Source organism: Gossypium arboreum, chromosome 11, assembly GCF_025698485.1.
Source record: "Gossypium arboreum isolate Shixiya-1 chromosome 11, ASM2569848v2, whole genome shotgun sequence".
NCBI classification, from domain to species: Eukaryota; Viridiplantae; Streptophyta; class Magnoliopsida; order Malvales; family Malvaceae; genus Gossypium; species Gossypium arboreum.
This window is the reverse complement of record NC_069080.1, coordinates 83866628-83893431: the sequence shown is the minus strand read 5'-3', so window position 1 is coordinate 83893431 and position 26804 is coordinate 83866628. Positions and strand designations below refer to the sequence as shown.

Genomic DNA, 26804 nt, shown 5'->3' with positions numbered 1-26804 from the left:
TCGCAAGCATCATTCGAATACACAAACATGTACATGTAAAAAAATATATATATACATATAATTAACATCTTGCTAAAATTCATATAATTCCCATAGTGCATTATTACACAAATCACTATTCATTTGGTAAATATCTTTATCTCACTTACAATCTATATTAAACAACTAATCACTTTAAATACAGATACACTTTACATGCAAACCGAACTAAGTTCTTTTCATAACAACAAAACATACCCTATATCATGTATATCAAAATATACTCTAAACGAGCTTATCATATGAACTTATGTTTATAATTAACTGAACATGTACCATAATCGAATTATCAATCACAACCAAGTTCAATAAACCATTTTCAAGCTATTTCCAGAACATATATCACTAATCACATATACTTTTCATTCATTTCACATAACATTAAAATCAAAACGAAATAAACCATTACTAAACATAACTACATCCAAACTTTAAAGTTAAGCCATATTCGCATGGCTAAGTTTATACATCCAAAATTTAACAAAATACTTATTAGCCTATACATGCCATAAGTTTGAAAATAGACTTTTAAAAGTACCGAAAGTTGACGATAGTGTGGATGACTTCAATAACGATCTCCGAGCTCAAAACTTACAACCAAAATCTATAAAAAAGAGTAACAAAAACACATACAGAGTAAGCTAACTTAGCTTAGTAACCCTTAGGCAAATTAAACAACTCACTGAATAATCAAAACATTCAAACTAACCAAATTATATCAATAATGGTATACTTTAACATATTAAGATACCTTGGCCAAATGTTCAGAATCAATTATATAACGCCACATAAATATTTCCTATATAGCTGATTATACAAGATCAATTATATCATCACATAGACACTTACATGTAGAGCCGAATACACAAGATTCATTATATCATCACATGTGGCCGAATATAAAAGTTAAATAAAATATCACATGTAACCTATAGTTCAAATTCAAAAGAACATCACATATGGCCGAATATGCACATTCAAGATAATTTCACATATAACCGAGTATACAAGTTCAATATAAGCTCACATGTAATCAAATATTAAAATTCAATGTAACCTCACATGCAACTGAATATATCAGTTCAATATAAGCTTTCATGTACTTACCTATGTGGCCGAACATATACAATGTAAATTTAACTCAATTTCATTTGCTCAATATCCACAATAACTTGAACTCTTATAATCAGAGACTTGAAAACAAATCACTGGTATAAAACCTACTAGGCATAAGCCTGAATCACACACCGGCACAAGGCCTGCTAGACCCAAGGTCTGATATTTATTCACCGGCATTAAGCCTGCTAGGCACAAAACCCGATTAATGTTACCAGCATAAGGCTTGCTAGGCTCAAAGCTCGAATATCCCAATTATAGAATCATTCCACAACATTTCATATATCGAATAGTCCAATATTCCATGTAACACATACACACTTTCAGGGGTTTTAAATCAGTCGAATAAAACTCAACCACATTAAATCTTTGATATATCACATTCGGTTAATATACTAATAGATTATAAAATTTGAATCATCATAGTAAAACATTCTATGTTCAAAATAAACCATGTTTAATTGCTTAAAGACTTACGTCGTATATCGACGGACGTAACAAATCGGCTATTCGACTATTTTTGTTTTTCCCCGATCCAAGTCCGATTTCCTTTATTCTTGATCTATATAATTTTAAATTAACCTCATTTAAACACAATTGCACTCAATTTAATCCAACAACACATAAATGGGTAAATTACCATTTTACCCCTGATATTTCATACTTTTACAAATTAGTCCTAATTGCACAAAACACAAAATACAAAAAATCTCACAACAATGTAGTTGGGCCGAATTTTCCATATAACCATACTAGTCCATATATTTCATCTATTTCACATTTTAATCCCTCAATTTATTATTTTTTCAATTTAGTCCTAATAACTCAAAATCATCAAAAACTCCAATACAAAACATGTTAACTAAAACATATTTTTGATATTTCATCATCAAACATCACAAAACACAAATATTCATGAATGGAATAACACAAAATATTCAACAAAATCAAAATTTCGAGCATGGGTCGGGTAGTATTCGAAGCAACGATCTCAAAAACGTAAAAATTATCAAAAACTGAAACAAAACATTCCTTAAAATTGAATCAACAATGGCCGAATACCTAGTTTCTTATTCCTTTCTTTCTTCTTTTATTTTCGGCAATAACAAGGTAGTATGAAACTTTATTTTATTTATTTATGTTATGATATATTATGTATTATTTCATAAGTTACCAAATTAACCTTTATTGATTAATACAAAACCATTATATATAAAGGTCATAGCCGTCCATGCTAATATTAAAAGGAAAAATTGCAACAAAATACTCCATATTAAAAAGCCACTAACATTTCAATCTTATACTTTAAACTATCAAGTTTTCATTTTACGCGATTAAGCCCTTTTACTTAATTAAGCACACAAACAATCAAATTTTCATACAAAATTTTCACACATACAAATTCACATATAATAAACATGAAAAATAATATTTAAATATTTTTTGACTCGGATTCATGGTCCCGAAACTACCGTTCCGATTAGGGTCTAAATCGGACTGTTACATTGACATGAAGGCTAAATATATTGAGAGAAAAACTACTCAAGTCAGTAATCCCTCCAGATTGTAAAGGATAAAGTCTTAAGCCTATTGTGAATCCATAACCAAGTTGGTCACTAAAAGAAAAAATAATTTAAGAACAAAAGTCATATACATTTGGAGGTGGAGGAAGCATAACAAACTAAAAAAGATAGCAGAACTGACAGCCTAATTATTAGAGTGGTTCTTTTGTGACGTCCCTAATTTGACCCTAGTCGGGAAGTGGTGTCGGGACCGTTAAACCGAGTCTTATAAGTAATTAGAAGTTATATTCTATGTTTATGATGTTAGCAAATGCATGTGTGAAAGTTGCATGCATTAATTTGATCATTTCCATGTGAATTTATTTAGATGGACTTATATGAAACATTGTTGAAAGGTGATAGGCCAATCTTCAAAGGTCTAATAGTACATGCATGCAAAAGTATGGTTTTGCATGTCAATTTACCCAAAGAGAGGAAGTGGCGGCCATGGTGATGAATATGGGCAAAAGAAAACATGTCTTAAACATGTTTTGCTAGTGGTGGATGTTAGAAATAATAAAATAAGAGTATGGAAAAAAAATTAAAAAATTAATGTTAGTAGGATGAGAAACAAAAAAGTGTTCATCTTTCTCCATAGCCCTTGGCGAATATCCTAAAGAAAGAAAAGAAAAAAAATTTGTTCATCTATTTTCACTTCTTGGCGAAAATACTAAGGAAAAGGGGAGGATTTTTGCTTCATGCTTGGGTTGGAAGAGATCTAGAAGGAGATTTGGCTAAGTTTGCATCAAGATTAAGGTATGTATGAGGTTGTGTTAGGAGTTTCATGCATGTTTTGGTTGCTAACTTGATGTGCATGTTAGCCATGGCTCAAATCTTTGTTATGCCATGGAAATGGTATTTGGCCAAAGTTGTTATGGTGATAAAGCCATTGCATGCTAAGTGTAAAGCTTGATGATGATGCATGCAATGATGGATTGTCTACTCTTGAGTAAGATTTTGAGTTTTCTTTTGTTTAATCATGATTGAAGTTGAAAAGGAGCATGATTGTCATATTCGCCATGATGCATTCATAAGCATGGTTCATGCTTCTTGCATGTTAGTTAAAATTTGTGTTTTGGATGGCTATGGACACCTTGAAATTCGCCATGCTCATATATGTATATATATGTTTGCACATGATGTTTGGTTATGAACTAAGTGATGAATATGTTTGTCTAAAGAAGAAGATGTTGAAGAATGAATGTGAAATTGCAAGCACATTCGCCTAGCACACATATGAGTGCTTGATGCTATATTATAAGTTTTGAGCAACAATATGCAAAGCATTAACTAGTAAAATGGATGCTGTTTTTGTGAGGTATTAAGTGCATAATTGGCCTCAACATGTACATGAATATTCGGCCTTGGGTAGCCTATTGAAGGCCTTAGCTTTTCCTTGATGCTCGAATAAATTGTATTGAATTGCTTGATGTAGTATAAAATGTGCATGACCATTGTGTATTCAAGCTAAAGAGTGGCCATATGACCATTTAAACTCCTTGTCATATTCAGCCATAAGCTAGCACAATGAGGTTTTAATAGATTGAATTTGTTTGAATTAGCTCAAGAGCTAAGAGGGCCACAATTGGACAAGGGGAAGGAAAAAGTGATCGAATAGCCGTAAAAGCCGTTCGACAACATCCGAGGTAAGTCCTCAAGAAGTGACCTTAATTGAATTATGTGGAATGAAATATGGATGTATTGATTATTGATTTATGTGTGTATGAGTATTCAATTCTACCCGGCTAAGTCCCGAAGGCGATTATGCTAATGATTATAATTGTGTTTGAGCCTTAGTAACGAAAATGAAATATGTATGTCCAATGATTATTGATGTATGTGTGCATGAGAAATTGAATGATATCCGGCTAAGCCCGAAGACAATTATGCTGAAATTATATCCGGTTAAGACCGAAGGCAATTGTGCTAGCGGCTATATCCGGCTAAGACCAAGGCATTCGTATGAAGTCATTCTATCCGGCTAAGACCAAGGCATTTGTGCACATGCTTATATCCGGTTATATTCGAAGAATCTTGGGCTGGAAGTGAGTGTTGGTTGCTGTAATAAATTCAATTAGTACACTCGAAAGCCCAAAGAATAAGGTACGTTTATATGTGCATTGAAAGTCGACATGTTTGAGCAACATTCGCTCAATCGACTAATGAATTTCAGTTATTGAATTGATTGATACTTTGTGAAAGTATATAATGATGAAGTGTGAAGTAAGAATGTGTATTAATGAAATGATGCATTTGGCTATGTGAATGTATTGCTGTAATTAGAGTTGATTATATTCCTTGAGACTTACTAAGCATAAAAATGCTTACCCGTTACTTTGGCTCTCTGTTTTATAGATTTCGCCGATAGCAATCGGATTCGGGATCAATAAAGTCAAGTCATCCACACTATCAACGCCTCTATTTTGGTATAAATTTTGTTTGAACTTTGAAATGGCATGTATAGGACTACCCTTGTTGGTTTAAAATGTGGTGATGTATATGTATACGGCCATGCGAAAATGGCTCGTAAAAGGAAGCATGAACTTGGACTATTTTTGGTTTGTATGTATATATATGGTGTCATGATGTGATTATGGATTGGAAATGGGAGTGTTGGTCACATGATCAGCCATTGGTATGGTTAAAATGATCATATATGAACCTATGTATGGCAAGACTAGTTGGTTCATGGAGACTACAAAATAGGTAAGACCTACCTTAAAACAGATGCTGCCAGCTGCAGTGACGTGAATGTGAAAAATCACCAAAATTTGTAGGAATGGTATTAAATAGTGAAAAGCTATGTAAATGAACCTTGATGAGTCTATTTTCATATGGAAGAAACGAAATGGTCATAGGAGTTACATGTTAAGAGATATTAAAGCTATTGTGAGACAGGGCCAGAACGGTTTCTGGGTCCCCTGTCGCAACTTTAAAAATTTGCTATAAATTATCCAGAAAGAATTAGGAGTCGTGCCTTATATGTACAGATTCCATTTTGAGTCTAGTTTCATTAGAAACAAACGGCACCAGTATTAAAGCCCTGTACGGAGAGATATTCAAGTTATAACGCACGAAGGTCAGAGCAGTCGATCCCTGTAACATGGGTGACTATAACTAATAAACTGTACCAATTGGCCTGACCAAAAATTCTAGAAATAAATCCATGGATGGATATATGAGTCTAAATTCAGGGAAAATTTACGAAACCAGTTTCCGAGTTTTGAAACTCGAGATATGATTTTTAAGGCGACGGTGACGCAGTTTTCCAGCCTGACTGGAAATGTCAAATTGGTGGGCAAAACATGTGAACTTGGCTTGTTAACCCCTCGTGTCCGACACCGGCGATGATCTCGGGTTCGGGGTGTTACATCTTTTGTTGGTGTACTTAGATCACGTGGATATTTTCTTGGTGTGGGGAGATTTTTAAGCAAATGACTGCTCTCTGACAATGTGGGCTGTGTGATTCTGCTACAGGAAATTGGCAAAGAAACATAGAAAAGATTAATATCACTTCATAAAGGCATGCTATAAATGCAAGGTTTGTTTTGAAAGTTGAAGTAAATAATTAAATGAATGAAAATAGCAAATGATTATAAAGTTAAAATAAATCTTATTATATAAACAAAAATGAAAGGTCTTATTAAAAGGACATCCAGAATGAGAAATGTCATTTTAGCATATGAATCTGTATTATTTTCATTTTAACATAAATAACTATAGTCGCAGGTCCTTCAGGTCCAACCTATGATAAACTATATGAGAAAAATTTGTTCTTCTAATCCATGAATCTCTTCTGCCATCTTTTGTCTCTCTTTATATCTAAAAAGGACCTTACCCCCTTTATCTTCCTCCTTAAAAAAACTAAAATAATATGATGCTAAGCAATATAAAATTAGCTTAAAATTTTGGTTTCATTGAAATCAAGAAACCAATCAAAGCTGCAAACAACCATAAAGAAGGAAAATTTGGCTTGCCTTAATCTATTCTCCATCAAAAGAGAAAAAGAATAGTTAATCACTTGAAATGAAACCCAACAAATCATCCTCACACTTGAAGAACCAAAAAAAAAAAAGGGAAAACAAGAAAAACCTTTCGTGAATGCCTAGAAAATCCCACACAAGCAACTAAATAAACAAATAATTCATCAAAAAAGAAAAAGAAAATAGGATACTATTATTAGCCAATTAGTAAACCTTTCTAATTAAATAAAAGGAAAACTTTGCATAAGAAATTTAAACATACATATTATTTTGTGTAGAAATTGCATAAAATGTAAAAGAAAAAAAGAGGAGAAATTTAAATGTATAGATTAATTTTTTCCTCTTGTTTTCTATCTTCTTTGTTGTTATAAAAGCAAAGAAAGATATTTTGCGAGTAAAAACTAAAAAAGAGCAAAGGAAAAACAAAACCAAAAAATAGTAAAAGAAAGTTAAATTTTCAATTGAGAAAGAAATTTCAGAAATCCAGATCAAATGCAAACATCAATGTTGAAACTTTTTTTTGAAATCGACTTTTTATTTAGAAAAACGAAAATAGAAGTCGCCACTTATCACTTTTAGGAGGTGTGATCTGGTTACCTTGTAATTTAATCATTTTAATAAGAGATTTGATTTATTAAAACAATATTTTTCGGTCTACAAAAGTCCAGAAAACGGGTGCGGAGTTGGTTACCCATGAGGAAGGGTTAGCACCATTGTTACGCCCAAAATTGGTACCTAATTGATTACTTGATATCTTTAGTGTCGAAAATTAAAAATTTGAAGAGATTCTAAAATACGATCCTTTATTAAGACATTACTTAACTAAATTAATTTTCACGAAAAGGGGCTTATTTCATGTTAATCGAGAAGAAGGGGTCATGTCCCGTAAGTTAGGGCACAATGCTTTAAATCCTCGAAATCAGGAATAAATGCCATTTGATCGTTATTTGAATCTCATTTTTATATTTTTAAAATGAATATTCGATTATTTCGATTTTAAAAAGAAGTCATATCCCGTAAGTTAGGGACATGACTTTTCTAATTCCGAAAATAATGAATATTGTCATGATTTAAAATTTTACATTTTTTATACGTTGTGCCAAAAATAATAAAGGAATAATAAAATAACAAAAATAAAAATTAAAGATAAAATAATAATGACAATAATAATAAATGAACAAAGAAATGCACAAATAAGAGGATATAAACAATATGATTTTTAAAAATAAATAAAGAAATGATAAATAAATAGATAAACAAACAAACAAATAAATAAATAAAACAATTTGTAAAAAGGGTTGAAATTAAATAAGCAAAGGATAAAATTTAAATTTAAATGAAGTATTAGGGTAAATTAGAATAAAATAAATAATAAAGGGCTAACTTGTAAATAAATAAATAAGGACTAGATCAAAATTTAAATGAAATTATAGGGTGTAAATTGTAAAAAAAAAAGAATAGGGGATCAAAATGAAACACGCTAAAATAAACACTGACCAAATGGAAAATTATCCCAAAGTTCCTGGACATGTGTCCTTCCCAAGGGGGCAGCAATCGGGGGACTAAATTGCACAAAAAACAAAATAAAAGGGCCAAACTAAAAGAAATAATAAATAGCAGTAGGACAAGATTGAAAATTAGTGAAAAAACGGAAGGATCGAAAGAGTAAATAGACCTTTAGTTCAAAAACACGCGGAGCCTTGAAGTGGATTGGGTCGGGCCACAGGTCACACCAAAACGACGTCATTTTGGCGTATGAGGAAATAAGCCAAAACGACACCATTTTGGACCCTATTTAAGTCAAAAAAATTTCAAAAAAAAAAAACCATTTCACCCCCATTTCTAAAAAAAATTCTGAAACCCTCTCCCTTTTCTCTGAGCATAGTCCAGAATCCGGCCAAGGGAGCTACCGAGCTCTGCTATGCCAGCTGTCGGTCGCCAGCGACGACTCCGCCGTCCATGGTGTCCAGTAAAATATAAAAATGCCCCTTTTAATCACCTTGGCCTTCTGAACTTAGATCGAAACTCGCTTTTCAAAAAAAAAAACACTAAATTTCAGAAATTCGAAGAAACCCTTCGATTTTTTTCTTTTTTTTTAAAAAAACTCTCGTCAAAACCACCTATCATCGGTGGTGGTGGCGTCGTCTACCCACGATGGCAGAGCGTGAAGGGCCAGGTAAGGTCTTCCTTTTATTTTTTATTTTTATGATTTTTTATGTGTATAAAAAATAGATTCAAAAAATAAATAAATAAGATAAAAAAATCACCTTCCAATTTTTTGTATTTTTTATTGCTTTTTTTCAAAAACTCCTTTTTTACAATATGTTCTCTGGCTTTTATAGCCACTTTATATTGTTTCTTGCATGTAATAGCCCGTTTTTGGGTCAACTCGGTATAGTGGTTTCGGGACCAAAAATCTGAAGTAGAAATGTTAATTTTATTATTACTTTATGGTCTACAGTATGATTGAATGATTGTGTAAAAATTTCGTTAAGAAATTTTATCGATAGAGTGTCCAATTTGACTAATAGGACTAAATTGCAATAGGTGCAAAATATGTGTTCTAGAAGCTAGAGGTGCCTAATTGCTATGAAATTTTAAATTGGAGGTCCTTAAATGATAATTAGACCATTATACTGTAAGTTGGACAAAAATGGACATGGTTAGGTGAAATTTCAAAGTTTGACATTAAGGGCATTTTGGTCATTTGGTTAATAAAGACAAAATAAAACAAATAAAAGATGTTCATCTTTCTAATTTCATCCCCCATAGCCGAGTTTCAAGGGTCACCATAGCTAGGGTTTTGGCCAAGCTTCGAAGCTCGATTGTAAGTCCGCTTTTGTCCCGTTTTTAATGATTTTTATGTTTTTGAAGTTGTTTCAACCTAATCTAGCTATTTTAATGACTAATTTGAAAGAAAATCAAAGTCTAAAATTTTACCCATGTTGAATATTTGTGTATTTTAATGTTTAATGGTAGAAAATGCATGTTGGGTATTAGATAAACAACATTTACCACGTGATTTTTGATAAAAATGTCAAATAGGGACTTATTTATAAAAGTTGTAAAATGTGTGTAAAAATGTGAATAAATGAAAAATCTAGGTTGTTATGAGCAAGGAATAGGTTCAGCTAGGCTTGGGTGTGATGAAATTGAATGAAAATCATTTTACGAGTTTAGGGACTAAAATGTAAAATGTCGAAAAGTTAGGGGCAAAAATATAGTTTTTGCCATAAGGTGCTTTTGGGATTAAATTGAGTAATGTGATAATTGAATGAGTTAAATTTGATATTATAGATCAAGAAAGAAGAGGTTCTGACCTAGATAGGGAAAGAAAAATGTTGTAGACTAAATCGAACTGTTAGCCATTTTGTACTGAGGTAAGTTCGTATGTTAAAAATAACCTTTAGAATAATTGTACTTAAATGCTTTAATATTGCATGAATTGTATGTTTGGTTATGTGAATGGGTATAATTCTACGAACGAGTCGACGACGATTTGGCAAGTGAGAAGTCCCGTTGAACCTTAGAAATAAATTAAGATACAAGTGACATGTCACTAGGGTCATTATGTGTTATGTGATTATGTGATCCGAGTGCTGGTCTTGTATGTCTTACCGGTGGCTGAGTATACCGCATATGTTGCGGATACTTGACAGCTTGTGTGAGTAGCACTGCGTAGCTACATCTTGACTGACAGCTTGTGTGAGCAGGCGAGTTGATAGCTCGAGAGCGAGCGATTATGTGTTATTAACCTACTCTTTCTTTCTCTTGGCAGGTTTTTATAGTTTATGACTAAAAGAAACCCGTTGGGACCATTACTTTTTGACGAAGAAATCGATCGTACAGTTCGTAGAAACCAAAGAGAAATAAGGCGCAGCTTAAGATACACGGAGAACGAGCAAGAAGACGATACTCAACCCCCAACCGAAGAGATGGCTGAAAACCAAGGCAATCAGCTACTTACTGCAATTGCGGTTAATCAAAATCATGCTCCACGCACTATGTATGATTATGCTAAACCTTCTTTAACAGGAACTGAATCAAGCATAGTTAGACCTGCTGTAGTTGCAAATACTTTTGAATTAAAATCTAACATTATTCAAATGACACAACAATTTGTTCAGTTTGATGGTTTGCAGGATGAGGATCCCAATGCTCACTTAGCCAACTTCTTAGAACTATGCGATACATTTAAAATTAATGGCATTTCTGATGATGCCATACGTCTTTGGTTGTTTCCCTTTTCATTGAGGAACAAAGCTAAACAGTGGTTGAACTCGTTACCACGAGGGTCAATTACTACTTGGGAACAAATGACCAAAAAATTTTTACTAAAATATTTCCGCCGGCTAAAACGGCTAAATTACGTAAGGATATCTCTTCTTTTGTGCAGATGGATTTAGAAACACTCTACGATGCATGGGAGAGATACAATGACCTTCTGAGAAGGTGCCCTCACCATGGGTTACCGCTTTGGCTCCAAGTACGAACATTTCACAATGGTCTGAATCCTTTGACTCGGCAAATGGTTGACGCAGCGGCAGGCGGAACCATCAACAATAAAACACCGGAAGATGCCTATGAGTTTATAGAGGAGATGTCACTGAATAACTATCAGTGGCAAGTCATGAGGAAAAGCCAATGAAAACAGCCGACGTTTATAACGTCGATTCAGTCACTATGCTCTCTAATCAGGTAGAACTCTTAAATAAAAAGATTGATGGTTTTCCTAGTTCTTCATAGGTTTACCCAGTAATGCAGTGCGAAGCAAGTAGCAGTGGAACAAACCATTCAGAATACCAACCTTATGGCCACAGCATGGATAACGAGCAATTAAACTACATGGATAATAATTGTCAACCTCAAAACAATCCATATAGTAACACTTATAATGCAGGTTGGAGGAACCACCCCAATTTCTCGTGAGGTGATCAAGGAAATCAAAGAGCACAACATCCTCCGGGCTACCAACAACCACACTACCAACAGGAAAAGAAGCCAAACCTTGAAGAGATGCTCTCAAAGTTTATATCAGCGTCAGAAACCTGTTTTCAGAACACCGAGACAGTACTTAAAAATCAACAAGCGTCGATCCAAAGCCTTGAAACTCAAATAGGCCAGCTTTCCGAACTAATCTTCGAATGACCACAAGGTAGTTTGCCAAGTAATACCGAACCTAACCCAAGAGAACAACTCAACGCAATTAATATTCAAGATGACGAAGGAGTCGTTGAGCCTAAACCAGAACCGAGGCAAGAAATTGTGGTAAGCAAAGGTCAAGGTGAGGTAGATCAAAATACAAACAAACTAGTGACTGTCGAATATAAACCTCGTATGCCATACCCCAGTGCAACAAGGAAAGACCGCTCAGATGAACGATTTGGTAAATTCCTTAAACTCTTAAAAAAATTACATATTAACTTACCGTTTATTGAAGCTCTATCGCAGATGCCAAATGTAATGAAAATTTTAAAATAGCTTTTAGCAAATAAGCAGAAGTTGGACGAGGCGTCACATGTGGAGCTGAACACAGTTTGCTCGGCCATTCTCCAAAATAAACTACCCAACAAACTAAAAGACCCAGAGAGCTTTACTATTCCTTGCTTAATTGGTAGTTTAGATGTTAATCATGCATTAGCTGATCTAGGGGCTAGTATCAACGTTATGCCTTACAAAATGTTTAAACAACTAGGTCTTGGGAAACCCAAACAGACTAGGATGAGCATTCAATTAGCAGATAAAACTATAAGATTCCTTAGAGATATTATTGAAGATGTGCTAGTTAAAATCGATAAATTTATATTTCCCGTTGACTTTATTGTTCTAGACATAGAAGAGGATAGCAACACTCCCTTAATTCTAGGAAGGCCCTTTTTAGCAACTGCTAAAACCATCATTGATGTTGGCACAGGTGAACTCACACTTCGAGTGGGAGACGAAACAATCACCTTTCAAGCTTGCAATTCTGGCAACACATCAGGAATTGAAGGTGATCATTTAAACCATTCTACTAAAACTAACAATATGGTGCAACATATTTTGCAGAAAATGAGTCTGAAGGGAGCACACGAGTCATTCTCAAGCACCAGTAGAGGACCTATTCATGAAGATAGAAGATTACAAATTGAGGAACTCGATGACTGGCGGACACACAAACAAGAACACCCGAAAAATCGAAACTACACTAAAACAAGCCCGATACCTCTCCAAATTAACTTAAGGTTGGTGATAAGGTCTTATTAGATGCCGCAGATCCCCACATTGTCACTACCACACCGAATAAGAAAATCCCTCTTACGATACTCAGTATTTTTCCATTCGGTGTGGTGGAGGTGAGTCATCCCAAGTTCGGCACTTTTAAGGTAAACAGCACCCGATTAAAACATTATTTTGATGAGATTAATAGCAGGAATGAGGAGGATAAACTCCTCAAACCATCATGACCATTCACTGGAGAGGTAAGTCGAGCTTAGATTATAAATAAGCGCTTCTCGGGAGGCAACCCGAGCACTAACAATATTAATTTCTTTAAATTTTGGTATTTAACTCCTAACTTATTGATAGAAATCTTGAATTCGTTTACCTATTATTATTATTCTTTATATTACAGGCTTTTGATGTCGTCTTCACGAGGAAAGAAAATTGCCGTACCTGCCTCAAAGAAGAGGAAAGGAGTGTCCTCTTCCGCGGGCCCAACCGTGAAAATTCGTCACCCTTTCCTACAGTTCCTTCAAGGGCCCCGGGAAGAACTGTTCCAAATACTTCGGGCCCGACCTTTAATTGCGGGTCGCTGCATCGATCGACCGGGTCAGTAGAACAGTTCGGGCTATCGATTCGATTCGAGCCCTCCTAATCACTGACCCTTGGGAGCTATTCTTTAGGATTATCGAGCGGACATACCTTGAGCTTACGATAGAACTATGCTCAATGTTTCATCTTCAGACCGTAATGATGTACTACGATAATCTCGGCACGATTCAATTTCGCCTATGCGGATTAATCTGCCAGCTAAGCGTCCCAGAGTTTGGTGCTGCATTAGGCTTATATATAGAGGAGTTCAAGGAGGAGAATGAACTACATGCTCTCAATCGCCACATACATTTCTCTCCCTCGAAGTGCTGGCACACTTTGGCCCCTAGCACTCCTACAATCCTAGCCGCTCCAAGGCATCAGTTCTCCCACCATCTCTGAGGTACTTATACGCTATTTTAGCTCACACGATTACAGGGAAGTGAGAGAGCACTGGCGTCATCAACACCCATGACATCTACTTCTTATGGTGCATGTCGTAAGGGCACGTCATCGACCTTGCCTTTTTCATCGACCTTCTGATTCAGCACTAGACGGAGCGACATCGGAAGGGGGTTATCTCCATTGGCCCCTACGTGACTCGTCTGGCGCGACACTTTGTGCTCCTCAACACCACGGCTCAAGAATCATCCCTCACCCTCATCGACCAGATGTCTCCAAAAGGCATCTCGAGCATGTTTAGCATGAGGATGATCGAGAGGCACCGAGGAACCTACCCTTCCCAGTATCGTCTCGCCCAATCTACTGAGGAGGAGGCCTACGAGGACATTCCTGATGATGTCCCCCCACAGCACGAGGACCCACCGACTCAGCCACCACCACCCTCTCTTCCAATTCATGCTGCGACTTCATATGTTGACATCTCTGAGTGCGTCACTCGATTCGAGCAACGGTGTTTTCAATGATTTGACAACATTGATGCCACTCTACAGCAGATTTGTCAGCACCTCCACATTTCATCGCCAGTCCCACATTGTGAACCATCTAGCGATGAAGATGTTTAAAAATATTTACTTATTATTTTATGTTTTTAATTTTTATTGAAACTACTTTGTAGTTTTATTAGATTTTAGAAATTTTATTTTTATTAATTTTGATTATTTCTTTTTAAGTAGTTATTCTTCCTAATATCCCCTAAAAAGTTCCTGATTTTATCACAGTTCTATAGAGCTCTTAAGCTCATCATCACATAGGAACTAAACTTCCACCGGGAAAGGTTCTCCACAACTGCCATGTCCTGCCTGCCCACGACCATAGCTACCACTACAGATAATATCCTTTTGGTGCAAGACTTATGGCCTAATGAACCTCTACGACCACCGGAGTATCCTCCTCCACTCTCGAACCAATTCCTCTCCAAAACTCCAGTTCGAGGAATTCATCATACATGAAGTTTCACTTCTCTCTCTATCTTATTTTTACACTCTAATATCTATCTTTGTACATTGAGGGCAATGTACATCTTAAGTGTGGTGGTATTTATTTCATTATCAGAAAAATCCCTGAATGATTACCTTGTTCTCTTGAAAAGCTTTCATATCATATTTAGGATAAATTTTAATTGATTTATGATTTTGATTGATATATCTTGAATTAAAACATAGGCCTTTATGCATTGATTGTTTAATCTTTAAGACACTAGAGAATCAAGCATGATGAGTTGATTTTTAAGAATTTAAAATTATAGGTCGTTTCCCCAAGTCTAGGTATTACTTTGAATTGGAATTCACGAGTCTAAACATCAAAAAGCCATAATTTTTGTGAGATTTTTGAGCCTTTTGAGCATCTATTAATCCTTTCATGCTCACTTTTATTATTGCTTTGAGTGCATCAGTATTAAACAGTTATTCTAGAACTTGCTTGATTATGCATGTCGAGACCACACCATTTGATTTGATATATCAAAATGATTAAGGCACTTAGGATTAACCCACTCATGCCATGAAAAGCCTACCTCCACGATTAACCCCTAGTAAACCTCATTGAGCCTAACAAGCCATTCCTTGTATTAACCTCAATATTAACCCTTAACCCATTATTGTTGAAATCCCCTAAATTAATCCCTATTTTTGTCGAGATTTGAGTTGAATGGATTTCTTAGCTATGTTTTGTTCTTAATAGTTAGTCTATATTATTTAACTTGTTCTTAAAAAAAAATGTATACACATTAGTAGTTATCTTCTGTTTGTAAGCTTCAAAAGTTAAATTTCATAGTCTAAGAAGAAGCTCTGTTGTACGCAAGTAATGATTAACTCTTTTTCTAGTTAGGTCATTTTTCAATTCAATCTCGATTCTAAACCTTTCTTTCAGCTTGTGATCACACCCCTTAACCAAGCCTCATTACAACCCTCCAAAGACTTTTTGATTGATGTATCATCTTAAATTATAGTGGTGGAGATTTGATTTTCATGCAAGCCTATGGTAATGACTTTTCATTATTGACTATTGAGTGCTTAATTTTCCTTAAACACCTCGAGTGATTTGAGTGAATCTTTAGTAAGGATGTGAAACTCTGTGATATTCTGAATCAAAGGTAATTACTTAGATGCGGAGAGACACCTATGTTTGCATGATTAAATACTCAACTTGGAATGTTTGAAACTTTTATGTTCTTTTAGTTGAATTCTCAATGTATTACTACTTATGGATTATTCTGAGATATTATCGATAGAAATTATAAGTTGAGAAGAATTTATTTTGATTATGAGTTGAGAATTTTGTTTGAGGACAAACAAATGCTTAAGTGTGGGGGTATTTGATAAACCATAAATTATACATATTTTTACCCCATGTTTAATGCATTTTATGGATGATTTCCCATTAGAATTGGTGAATTCGATGCTCCTAATGCTTTAATTTCATGTTTTATACTAAGGAGAGAATAGGAGAGCGAAAGGAATAAGAAACGGGCCAAAAACGGAGAAAATAGGCTAAGGTACGAAATCAACACGGGTGGACCTCTTCACACGGGCAGACCATACGGCCGTGTCAATTTGGCAGGCTCGAGCACGGCCTGAAGTAATCGAACACCGGCGTGTGCCACGGGCGTGCCCCTGCCGAGCCCAAGTTGAGTCCAATTCGGAAAAGGATAATTTTGAGGGCATCCAGGCATTCCAAAGCCTATAAATACACCCTAGAGAAGGAAGAAAAGGGAGAGAGAGAATAGGAAGTAAAGAATTACTCCAAGGAAGCCGATTGATCTATCTCGTGTCGGATTCATCATCAAGATCAAGATCTCTCCTCAATTTCCTTCGTGAGTTTTGGGTTTTCTTTATGTTTTGTATTCTTTATTCTTCTGAGATGTTTTCTTATTTAGTTATGAACTAAAACCCCTAAATACCTAAGGGGAATGAAACCTAAGATGAATCTTGTTATTATTTTCTGAATCGTATGATAAATATTTAACTTGTTCTTGATTATGTGTTCTTAATTATTGTTTTGATATCCCAGGATACTGATTCAAGACATGCTCTTATTCAGAGGAGTAATAGACCCTGTCTAAGAGTACATTTGTCATAATTAAGCGGAGTTGATTGCACGTCTAGACATAGGTGACAAGATTTTTCCGGATTAGGGTGAAACCTAATAAGGGGATCCATAGATCGAGTTAATGCAACCCTAGAGTGTTAATTAGTGAAAATTCTCGGTTATTCAATCTAGGGATTAGACGTTATTAGTCTTTAATAGGGATAATAACATAACTTAGGGATCTCTATGGAACAAGTTGAATGAATAAATCATCCGATTCGGAGCTAGAATAACAAGAAAGTCTAAGTGGATTTTTCCTTAGGTATTGTCTTAAGTCAATCGATTTTTCCCAAAAGCAATTCCCCAATTCTTTTCTCTGTGCGTTCTTAGTTTAGATAATTAGTTAATTAAAACAAAACCTCTTTATTCTTAGGCTAGATAATAAAAAGACAGTCATTACTAGTACTTTAGTTCCTTTGGGTTCGACAATCCGGTCTTGCTAAAACTATACTACTGTTCGATAGGTACACTTGCCTATATCGCAATAATAGTTAGTTTAAGAACGAGTAATTATAAATATTTAAAACCTATCACGAAATAATGCGATCAAGAAGCTCAACTCAAAGTTTACAATTTTGTAATGCGATCTCGAGCTCTTCTATTTTCTCTTTCAATTCTTCAATCTTATTCAGGCTTGCTTTTGACTCGATTATGGAGTTGCGACTACGATACTAATGCAGTGACCTTTCTATTTTTGCCACCCGAGCTCTCAATCCAACCTTTTCATTTTGGCTTTCTAAAAAATCCTTTTCTAGAGCATTTTCTCGAACTTGAGTATCTTAGAATTTCTTTTCCCGCTGATCAACTCTAATCTTTTTCTCTTTGATCTCTTGATGCCATTGCTCCGATGTTTTACCCAACCCGACAGTCCTAATCGACAAGCACAACTTCTTATAATTAGTTTTTAGACTGTCTAAGTTTTCCTCAGCCATGTTCTTTCCTTTTCTCATTTTCTCGACTTCTAACTTCTAGACGTTGACATCTAATACAAACTGCATCTTTTCCTCTTCCAACTATTCTATCTTTTTCTCCAGCTCCGAACTCCTCTTTTCAAAGTTTTGCTTTATGATTTCCAACTCAGATGGGATTACTTGTGAATACTCTTCTATCGGCCTAGTGTTTTCTTGACCTGACACAGGGACATTATCATTGACTCTTGTACCCTACTACCAATCATACTTGGGAGTCGTCATAGGATTCACGGTAAATCTTTTCAATCTGTGGGTTTGGTTCCAAGCATTCGATATTTCACAAACCTTCTTCTTGTAATTATCACCTTTGTACATAAACTCGCACTGAGCCAACCCTTGCATCACCGATATGAACTGCCTCAATCTATATTGTCTCAGTACAAGTAGAGGGGTGTATCCAATAGTTCCCCATATATCGAGTAGAAGGGCCCATCGAAGTCTCCACATCGGTACAAAATCTCATCAGGATCATCCACGGCGCCCTCCATTCAATTTCTTCATCTTGGAGATTCTGGAGAATTGCCATCCATTTTTCCTCTAAAATGTTGTCTCACCTTGGCGTAGCTACAAATTTTTTCAACGAAGAGTAAATCTCGGAGAATATTCTATAAGAGACCTTTTCTACCTTCCAAAAGTGACTGTGAAACCTGGGTTAGCAAAAGTTGTGCACACCTGATAAATCTTCCTTCACCCGCTCTCTGGCATGCACTCAAAGATCTGAAAGTGTCGACCAAAATTGTCGAGAGGGGCGTGACCCTTTTGTCAAGTCGGTCGAATAGGTCTGAAACTGTATCATCTATGTGCTCTAGTGCTTTGGGGAAGATGACCAACCCGTAGATACTCAAGGCAAAGATGTTAACTCTTTTTTCGTATCCAGATGTGCCAAGATCAAATCCAGCAAACTTTTCCAAGGAATGCATTTACTATCTCCCTTTTGTTTAATTCGGGCCGTAACCCAATGCTCACTCATGCCAGTGATATTCATTAGCTTCTTTAGGAAAGTCTGGATGTTGACGACTCTAGAATAAGCTTTGTCGGTTTGGATCCTTGGGCAATGGAGCAAAGTTTTGTACTCCTCTATGGTAAGTACCAAATATACCTTTCCAAAAGTAAAGTAGCTAAATGCGAGATTCCAATACTCGGCAAGAGCTCGGAACAAGTGCTTATCCACTTTGACATCGAGTAAATAAGGCAAATCACCATAGTTACAGTATAATAACTGCTTGGTTTCGTCATCCCATTGGTCTCATATTTCTTTCAGCTCTTGGAGATTATGAGTCACACTGATGCGAGTGAAATCCCACAATTCTGACATATATCCCTCCGTTAAGCTATCACCTTTCTCTTGTTATGTCTTCTCAAACCATATACGAATGGCTGCATTGTTTTCCACTTTATCAAGAAACCCCTTTTCCATAACAAGCTCTCTATTTAGAAGTTGAACGTGAATCAACACCCTTTTCTATGACGATAATGCAATGCAACTACAACCAAAACAAAACGAAACGAGTCAATACATTTCATACAAATTTAGAATTTAAAGAAAAAAATAATAAATAGAACACCTAATCTGGTGACCACTAGAGGTTCGGTATGGTTCTACCTAGGGTAGGCTCTTAGGGCTCTCGTTATATTTGGTTCAGTTCTAATGTAAGGGTACTTGAACTGGAAGATTCCTCGATCGTCACCCATTATAGGCTCATGCAGATCGAGTTCAGTTCAGGGGAATACATTTCCCTATGGTTGTACGGAGATGATGATCTTACGAAAGCGTAGGTACGAATGTATGCCGAAAGCGATCCACTATCTTATATGGAGGTGAAGACCTCACGAAGGAATAGTTTGTCACTCCCACTTAAGAAGGACAAAATTGAACAGTTATACAAATGCAATATGCGGAAAACACACAAAAGAAACTTTCGAACCAATAAAACAGATATACTAGATTGCTATATAACTCGAGATATCAAAACATGAAGGATGAAATGCAATAAAGGGATCGTAAATTTAAACCAAATTATCAATTTTCGACAAAAAGACTAAAAGTAATCAACTCATAGCTTGACTCTCTTAGTTTTAGTCCTCAGTGAAGTCACCAAGCTGTCGAAACCTTTTTTGAAATCGATTATTTAGAAAAATGAAAATAGGAGTCGCCACTTATCACTTTTAGGAGGTGTGATCGGGTCACCTCATTTTTTATCGTTTTAATAAGAGGTTTGATTTATTAAAACAATATTTTTATGTCTACAAAAATCCAGAAAATGGGTTCGAGAGTCAGTTACACATGAAGAAAGATTAGCACCCTCGTTACTCCCAAAATTGGTACATAATTGATTACTTGATGTCTTTAGTGTCGAAAATTAAAAATTTGAAGAGATTTTAAAATACGATCCTTTATTAAGACATTACTTAACTAAATAAATTTTCACGAAAATGGGCTTATTTCATGTTAGTCTAGAATAAAGGATCATGTCCCGTAAGTTAGGACACAATGCCTTAAATCCTTGAAATCAAGAATAAACGCCATTTAATCGTTATCTAAATCTCGTTTTTATATTTTTGAAATGGATATTCGATTATTTCAGTTTTAAAAAGAAGTCATATCTCGTAAGTTAGGGACACAACTTTTCTAATTCCGAAAATAATGAATATTGCCACAGTTTAAAAATTTTGCATTTTTATGTGTCGTGCCAAAAATAATAAAGGAATAATAAAATAACTAGAATAAAAATTAAAGATAAAATAATAATGACAATAATAATAAATGAACAAAGAAATGTACAAATAAAAGAATATAAACAATATGATTTAAAAAATAAAAAATGATAAATAAATAGATAAATAAACAAATAAATAAACAAATAAATAAATAAAACAATTTGTAAAAGGGTTGAAATTAAATAAGCAAAGGATAAAATTAAAATTTAAATGAAGTATTAAGGTAAATCGAATAAAATAAATAATAAAAGGGGCTAACTTGTAAATAAATAAATAAGGACTAGATCGAAATTTAAATGAAATTATAGGAATAAATTGTAAAAATATAAAAAAAGAATAGGGGATCAAAATGAAACACGCTAAAATAAATAAGGACCAAATGGAAAATTATCCCAAAGTTCTTGGACACGTGTCCTTCCCCAGGGGGCAGCAATTGGGGGACCAAATTGCTCAAAAAACAAAATAAAAAAGGGCTAAATTAAAAGAAATAATAAATAGCAGTAGGACGAGATTGAAAAATAGTGAAAAAGCAGAAGGACCGAAAGAGTAAATAGAGCTTCAGTTCAAAAACGTAGGGATCTTTGAGGTGGATCGGGTCTAGCCACGGGTTGCACGAAAACGACGTCGTTTTCCAAAAAAAAATCATTTCACCCTCATTTCTAAAATTTTTTTTCTAAAAACCTCTCCCTTCTCTCTTGGCACAGTCCAAAATTCGGCAAAGAGAGTCACTAAGCTCACCAAGAAGTCGCCGGTTAAATCGGCGGCCTCACTCATCCCACCACGGTGGCTAGCAAAATATAAAAAGGCCCCTTTTGATCACCTTGGCCTCCTGAACTTAGATCAGAACTCGCTTTTTTAACAAAAATCACCGTATTGTAGAAATCCCGAAAAAACCCTTCAGTTTTATTTTTTTTTCCTTTTTTAAAAAAACTCTTGTCAAAACCACCTATCATCGGAGGTGGTGGCCTCGTCTACCCACGATGGCAGAGCGTGAAAGGCCAGGTAAGCTCTTCCTTTTGTTTTTTATTTTTATGATTTTTTATGTGTATAAAAAATAGATTAAAAAAATAAATAAATAAGAGAAAAAAATCACCTTCCAATTTTTTGTATTCTGTTTATTTTTTTTTTCAAAAACTCCTTTTTATAATATGTTCTCTAGCTTTTATAGCAATTTTACATTGTTTCTTGTGTGTCTGTTTGTTCTTCTTTTTTGCAGGTGCCTCTGAAGTCAATGACGGGACGAGAGCCGTCGACGGTGGCAGAGGCTAGGAGTGGCGGCAGTAGGGTGTGGCGGCACTAAGGCTAGGTTAGGTTTTTTTTTCTAAAAAGTTTAGGTGTTGTGGGCTTTAGTTTCTTTTTATTTGGGGCACTCGAGCTTGATGTAATTTGGGTCTAATATGGACTCTGGAACATATTTGTTTATTTATTTTTATTTTGGTTTGGTTTTTGTTTGGTTGGGCCAGGACAAAATTGGGCTTTCACAATCAAAGATTGATAATTTTCAGTTTTCAAGTTTTTGAACAGTTTAAAGAAAAAAATAACTCAAATATTCAAATCAATCTCAAGTATCAAAGACTCATTGTTTAGTTCTCAAGAAGCTTGAATCTCACCCATGGAAATTGATGTTTACCTGGAGACAAATTCGATGTTCTAAGCTTTCTTTCTCTCAATTTAATAGGAAGATGAAAAGTGAACTGGAAAGAAAATGCTAAAATAATAACCTCCTAGGTTTTTGTCAATTATAAGCTTGTAAATTTGTTGCTTTTTAAGGGGTATGCTCGGAACAAATTTTTTTTAAGTGATTTCTTATATTTGCTGAATAGCCGTTACAAGTGCTCAGTGCTGAATGCTAATTCAACGTTTTTAACGATGGAGTAGGAATAATCATTCAGCGTCTTTAACCATTCTGTGGGATGATTTTAACCAAACAATAGAATGGTAGTCCCCTCAGAATTTGGATGTAACTACATAGCAATTCCATTGAAGCAAACATAGTGTAATATTGAAAATTCCTTTATATTCAACATGACAACAAAGAATGTTGGTGTTGAGCATGGTAAAGCAAAGATTGTCAAGGTTTTATTCAAATTTTGTATAAGATATTGGGACATTTTTGGTATCCTTGATACCCTAAGATTGTATTTTTGCTAATTGTTACTTTGGGTGCTTACAACAAAATTTGGTTGTTTTGTTTAGAAAGTGTGATACATTTGTTCTTTTCAACCAAAACATTTTTTTTTCTTAATTTTTCGTAATTTTAGCATATTGACAACATCTCAAATGAAAATTTTAAGTTGCTTCGCAATTTTAAGATTTTGTGGTTAAACCAAATTTTCTTTTTACTCTTAGTTTAATTTTTCATTTGTTTTAACTTTCTTTGCTTCTATTACGCACTACAACAGAACAGGCCTATTGCAATATTTTTTTTTTTACTTAAGATGACGCAAAAAAAGTTGGCATAGGTCATCCAGAAGCTTCTGAAAACGTCGTCTATAATGCAATTAGCATAGGTCCCGTAACACTTGAAAAAACGTCGACATAATTCAACATAAGCCAACCTTTATTGAAGGGTTGACAAAAACCCATCAAGGCAAACTTAAAAAGGTTATGATAGACCTTGTCTAAGGCAGCCTTTAAAAAATGTTGAGATAAACCTTGCCTAAGGCAACCTTAAAAAGATTGGGATAGACACGTCTAAGACAACCTTAACAAGGTTGGGATAGACCTTAAGGCAATCTTTAAAAAAGGTTGGGATAGACAAATCTAAGGCAACCTTAAAAAGATTGGGATAGATACGTTTAAGGCAACATTAAAAAGTTGGGATAGACTTTGTTTAAGCCAACCTTAAAAATGGTTGGGATAGACCTATTTAAGGCAACCTTATAAAGGTTGGGATAGACACGTCTAAGGCAATTATTTTTCTATTTTTTATTATTTGAATATTAATTTTCATAAACATTTACAGTCAATAATGATAGAATTGTGCTTTAAATACAACTAAAAAATATAAAATTAAAATAAAGAATGAATATTCACTATCGATCCAACAATAAAAATACATTAACACTTAGTCGAAATGTATACAATCAACATTTAACCCAATGTACAAAAGTAAACAAATGAGTTTGAAAATTCTTACAAGTGAAGATAACCCATGAATCATTCCAAATTTCTTGTTCATGGCTATAAGCCTTGGATTAGTCTTTGGAGTTTCCTGATTCTTCGACCATCCAATTTTGGCATAATGTTTGCTTCTCTCTCCACTTTGTGCCTTTGCTTCATCTCTGCAATATCATACATAATCATATCACAAAGGCATTACATTCATCAAACTTCAATTCAGCAAATCAACAAGAAAGCCAAGCTAAAATAACAAAAGCTATATCCAAAAATGTAGCAATTAATTGACTTATTTCAAAGGTTCCTAAGAAAATGTAAAACACAAACCAGAAAATGCTTAATGTTAACTCTTCTGCATCATTTAACACAAGCATCTATTCCATTGAATTTTATACTACCGTTTCAAAATATTTACAAGCCTTAAACATTTTAGACTTGAAATTACAGAAAATAAAAAGTCTTTTTCATTTGCCAACCAGTTGAACCCTAGAAATGAAATTGAATTGCACACATTTATATTAATTAACATGACATCTCATAATTCAAATTTCTATGATAAACAGGAACTAGATATACCCAATGAGTAACCTCAATGGTCATGGGAGTAAAAACAAACAAATTAGATAGATTGAAGGAAAATGCAGAGAAGGAAAATATTTTGACATTTAAAAAAAAAAGACAGGCCAAAAAGGCAACCACAGAATTGTGTCTACTAAATTTGAATGTGTTCGAAATTGCTGAGAATCATAAAGAACTCGGTTAGAATTATAGGGTTCTGGTCTAAATCAACCGAAACGGGATAGGATCAGGATTTAGGAGTCTTACCAACATTAACTTCGTGCTGTTTCTTTTGGTTGGCCATAGTGTCAAACTCAACTGAAGGCTCTAGATTCTACATTAAACAAATGCATACTATAGATCACTTCATCTATAATAATAAAGCCAAATGTGATCTAGAAAATCATTGTCGGGGATCAGCAATACATGGTACATTAAACAAGCAACTGACACATACAAATTGATTTATCGAGGGATGCAACTATCTTGTTGTGATGGCTTTCAATGAAGCAATGGCTTCTAAATCACCTGATGCGCCCGTACAATTCCCTATCATAGAAAGAAGCAAAACAATTAGCCAATTACAAGGTAGCAGCATTGGAGTACACAGTCACCTCAAATTTTACAAAACTAGGGAGAAAGAGAAGGTACCTTTGTTGCATTGATTTTGATGTCTAATGTATTCTTGAGTACCTTTTTAATAGCATTGATCTCATAGCTAGGTCAGTAAGAGTAGAAGTTCTATGTGCATTGATGTAGTTAACCTGAAAAATAGGACTTACTTATTTTGCACAATTTTCACCTCTGAAATTATGCATAAATTTCAAAAAATAATTACATTCTGAACCCTATTATTTGTACTTTGGCATATGAAGTAAACACCACCACCACTTAAGTATCTTAACCATTAGGTCAGTTCTCTTTGTTGTCTAACTTAAAATGAAGCCTCGATCTAATGGATAATATGACAGGTGATGAAAGAGAAGGTAACTAGATACACTTTTCAAGGAGACTCAACTCAAATAATGCTGCTATGTTTACCATAAAACAGAGAATTGACCGGAGCTTGAATTTAGTTTTTCTAAACAAAGACACAGTAACTAATAGACAATGACAATATTCAATGCTACAAGGCACATTTGTTCAAAATCTAACGGCATTGCGCTCCAATTTAATCACATTGACAGAAAACAAAAAAAATAAAAATAAAAATAAAAAGAAAAAAAAGAAAAGTAAAATGAAAGTCCAGCTACAATATTAGGAACCTGGCAACATACGAAGAGAGAATAAATACAAAGCAATAGATCAATAAATTTTATAAACGCAACACGAAATATTTCCCAAAAATGCAGCTCATTAATCACACAAATATCAAAACTAAGAAGCGAAGTAGTTAAGCATACAACAACATATAAAATAACATAAACATACAAAATTGGAAAGAATTTTGGTTTGAAACTCACTCGACAATAAATCCCCTAACGAGCCTATGAAGAGAATGCTGGAGGTTGTAAAGATAGGGGAAGAGTTCGATGACAAAAGAAGAATTGAGAGAGGAAGGAATCTCCCTGGCCTATTTAAGAGATGAAAGCTTCACTACTAAATCAGTACAGATAATAAAGCGAGAAGTCAATATGCCTGTATGGTAGTGTATGTTAATATGGAAAATCCCTTGATTTTTAAGGTTTTGATTAATGGAAATATTCAACGTATTGAATATCAATCTTTGCTAGTCGTTTGTTTCTCTTGTGGTTGTTACGGTCATTTCAAGGAAAACTATGGGTAAGGAAGAACACGATGCCAGAGAAAGAAAGTGTTGTTACCATTATAGTGGCAAAAACCAGAGCCTTTGGGCCCTGGATGTTGTTACCGTTATAGTGGTCGAAACCAGAGCCAAAAACTCTGGGAAAGATTAATCAAGGAGAGAAATCATCGAGATCTCCATTGAAGGCTCTGGAAAAGGAAAACAAATTTAGCCTATTAGGGAAAGAGATTTCTGCTGAGCCTATAATAAATGTTAATAAGTTGGTGAACAACTCATCGCAAGAAAAGACAGTTGGAAATGAGAAGAATATCACTGGCCATAACAGGAATAAGTTAGAACCTTCAAACAAAGTAGGCCAGACCCAAGTTAATAACACTGATTCTGTAATTATGGAAGCTAGTATTGGGGAGTTAAAAGCTAGGTCGGTTTGGGCTAAGGAAAGTTCGAAGGCCCATCCAAAAATAAAGGCCTGGACAATGGACTAGGCCAGAAATCTACGGGAAAGCATGCGGTCCCTTTTATAAAGATGGATAAATCGTATACTAGGCCAGCAGTCCAAAATACTAAGCTTCAGGTTCAGTCCAAATTTCCTGTTAACTCTAGCAACATTATTTCCATTGCTTATTTTTTT

General features: G+C 34.7%; 1 long non-coding RNA gene and 1 other non-coding gene across 4 annotated transcripts; both read right to left on the bottom strand.

Moving 5' to 3' along the window:
- Positions 1-11063: 11063 nt before the first annotated feature.
- Positions 11064-11170, bottom strand: LOC128284434 (small nucleolar RNA R71). The gene has a single exon (XR_008274861.1). It is a non-coding gene; the product is annotated as a small nucleolar RNA R71 (small nucleolar RNA).
- A 12506-nt stretch (positions 11171-23676) lies between these two features.
- LOC108472630 (uncharacterized) lies at positions 23677-26552 on the bottom strand. 3 transcript variants are annotated; one of them, XR_001869573.2, is made up of 5 exons: positions 25872-26552; positions 25060-25172; positions 24866-24957; positions 24676-24742; positions 23677-24014 (listed from the first exon to the last, which is right to left on the bottom strand). It is a non-coding gene; the product is annotated as an uncharacterized LOC108472630 (long non-coding RNA). The 3 variants fall into 3 exon arrangements; XR_001869574.2 differs by having other exon boundaries at positions 26232-26552; XR_008274643.1 differs by lacking the exon at positions 25060-25172.
- Between the last annotated feature and the right edge of the window lie 252 nt (positions 26553-26804).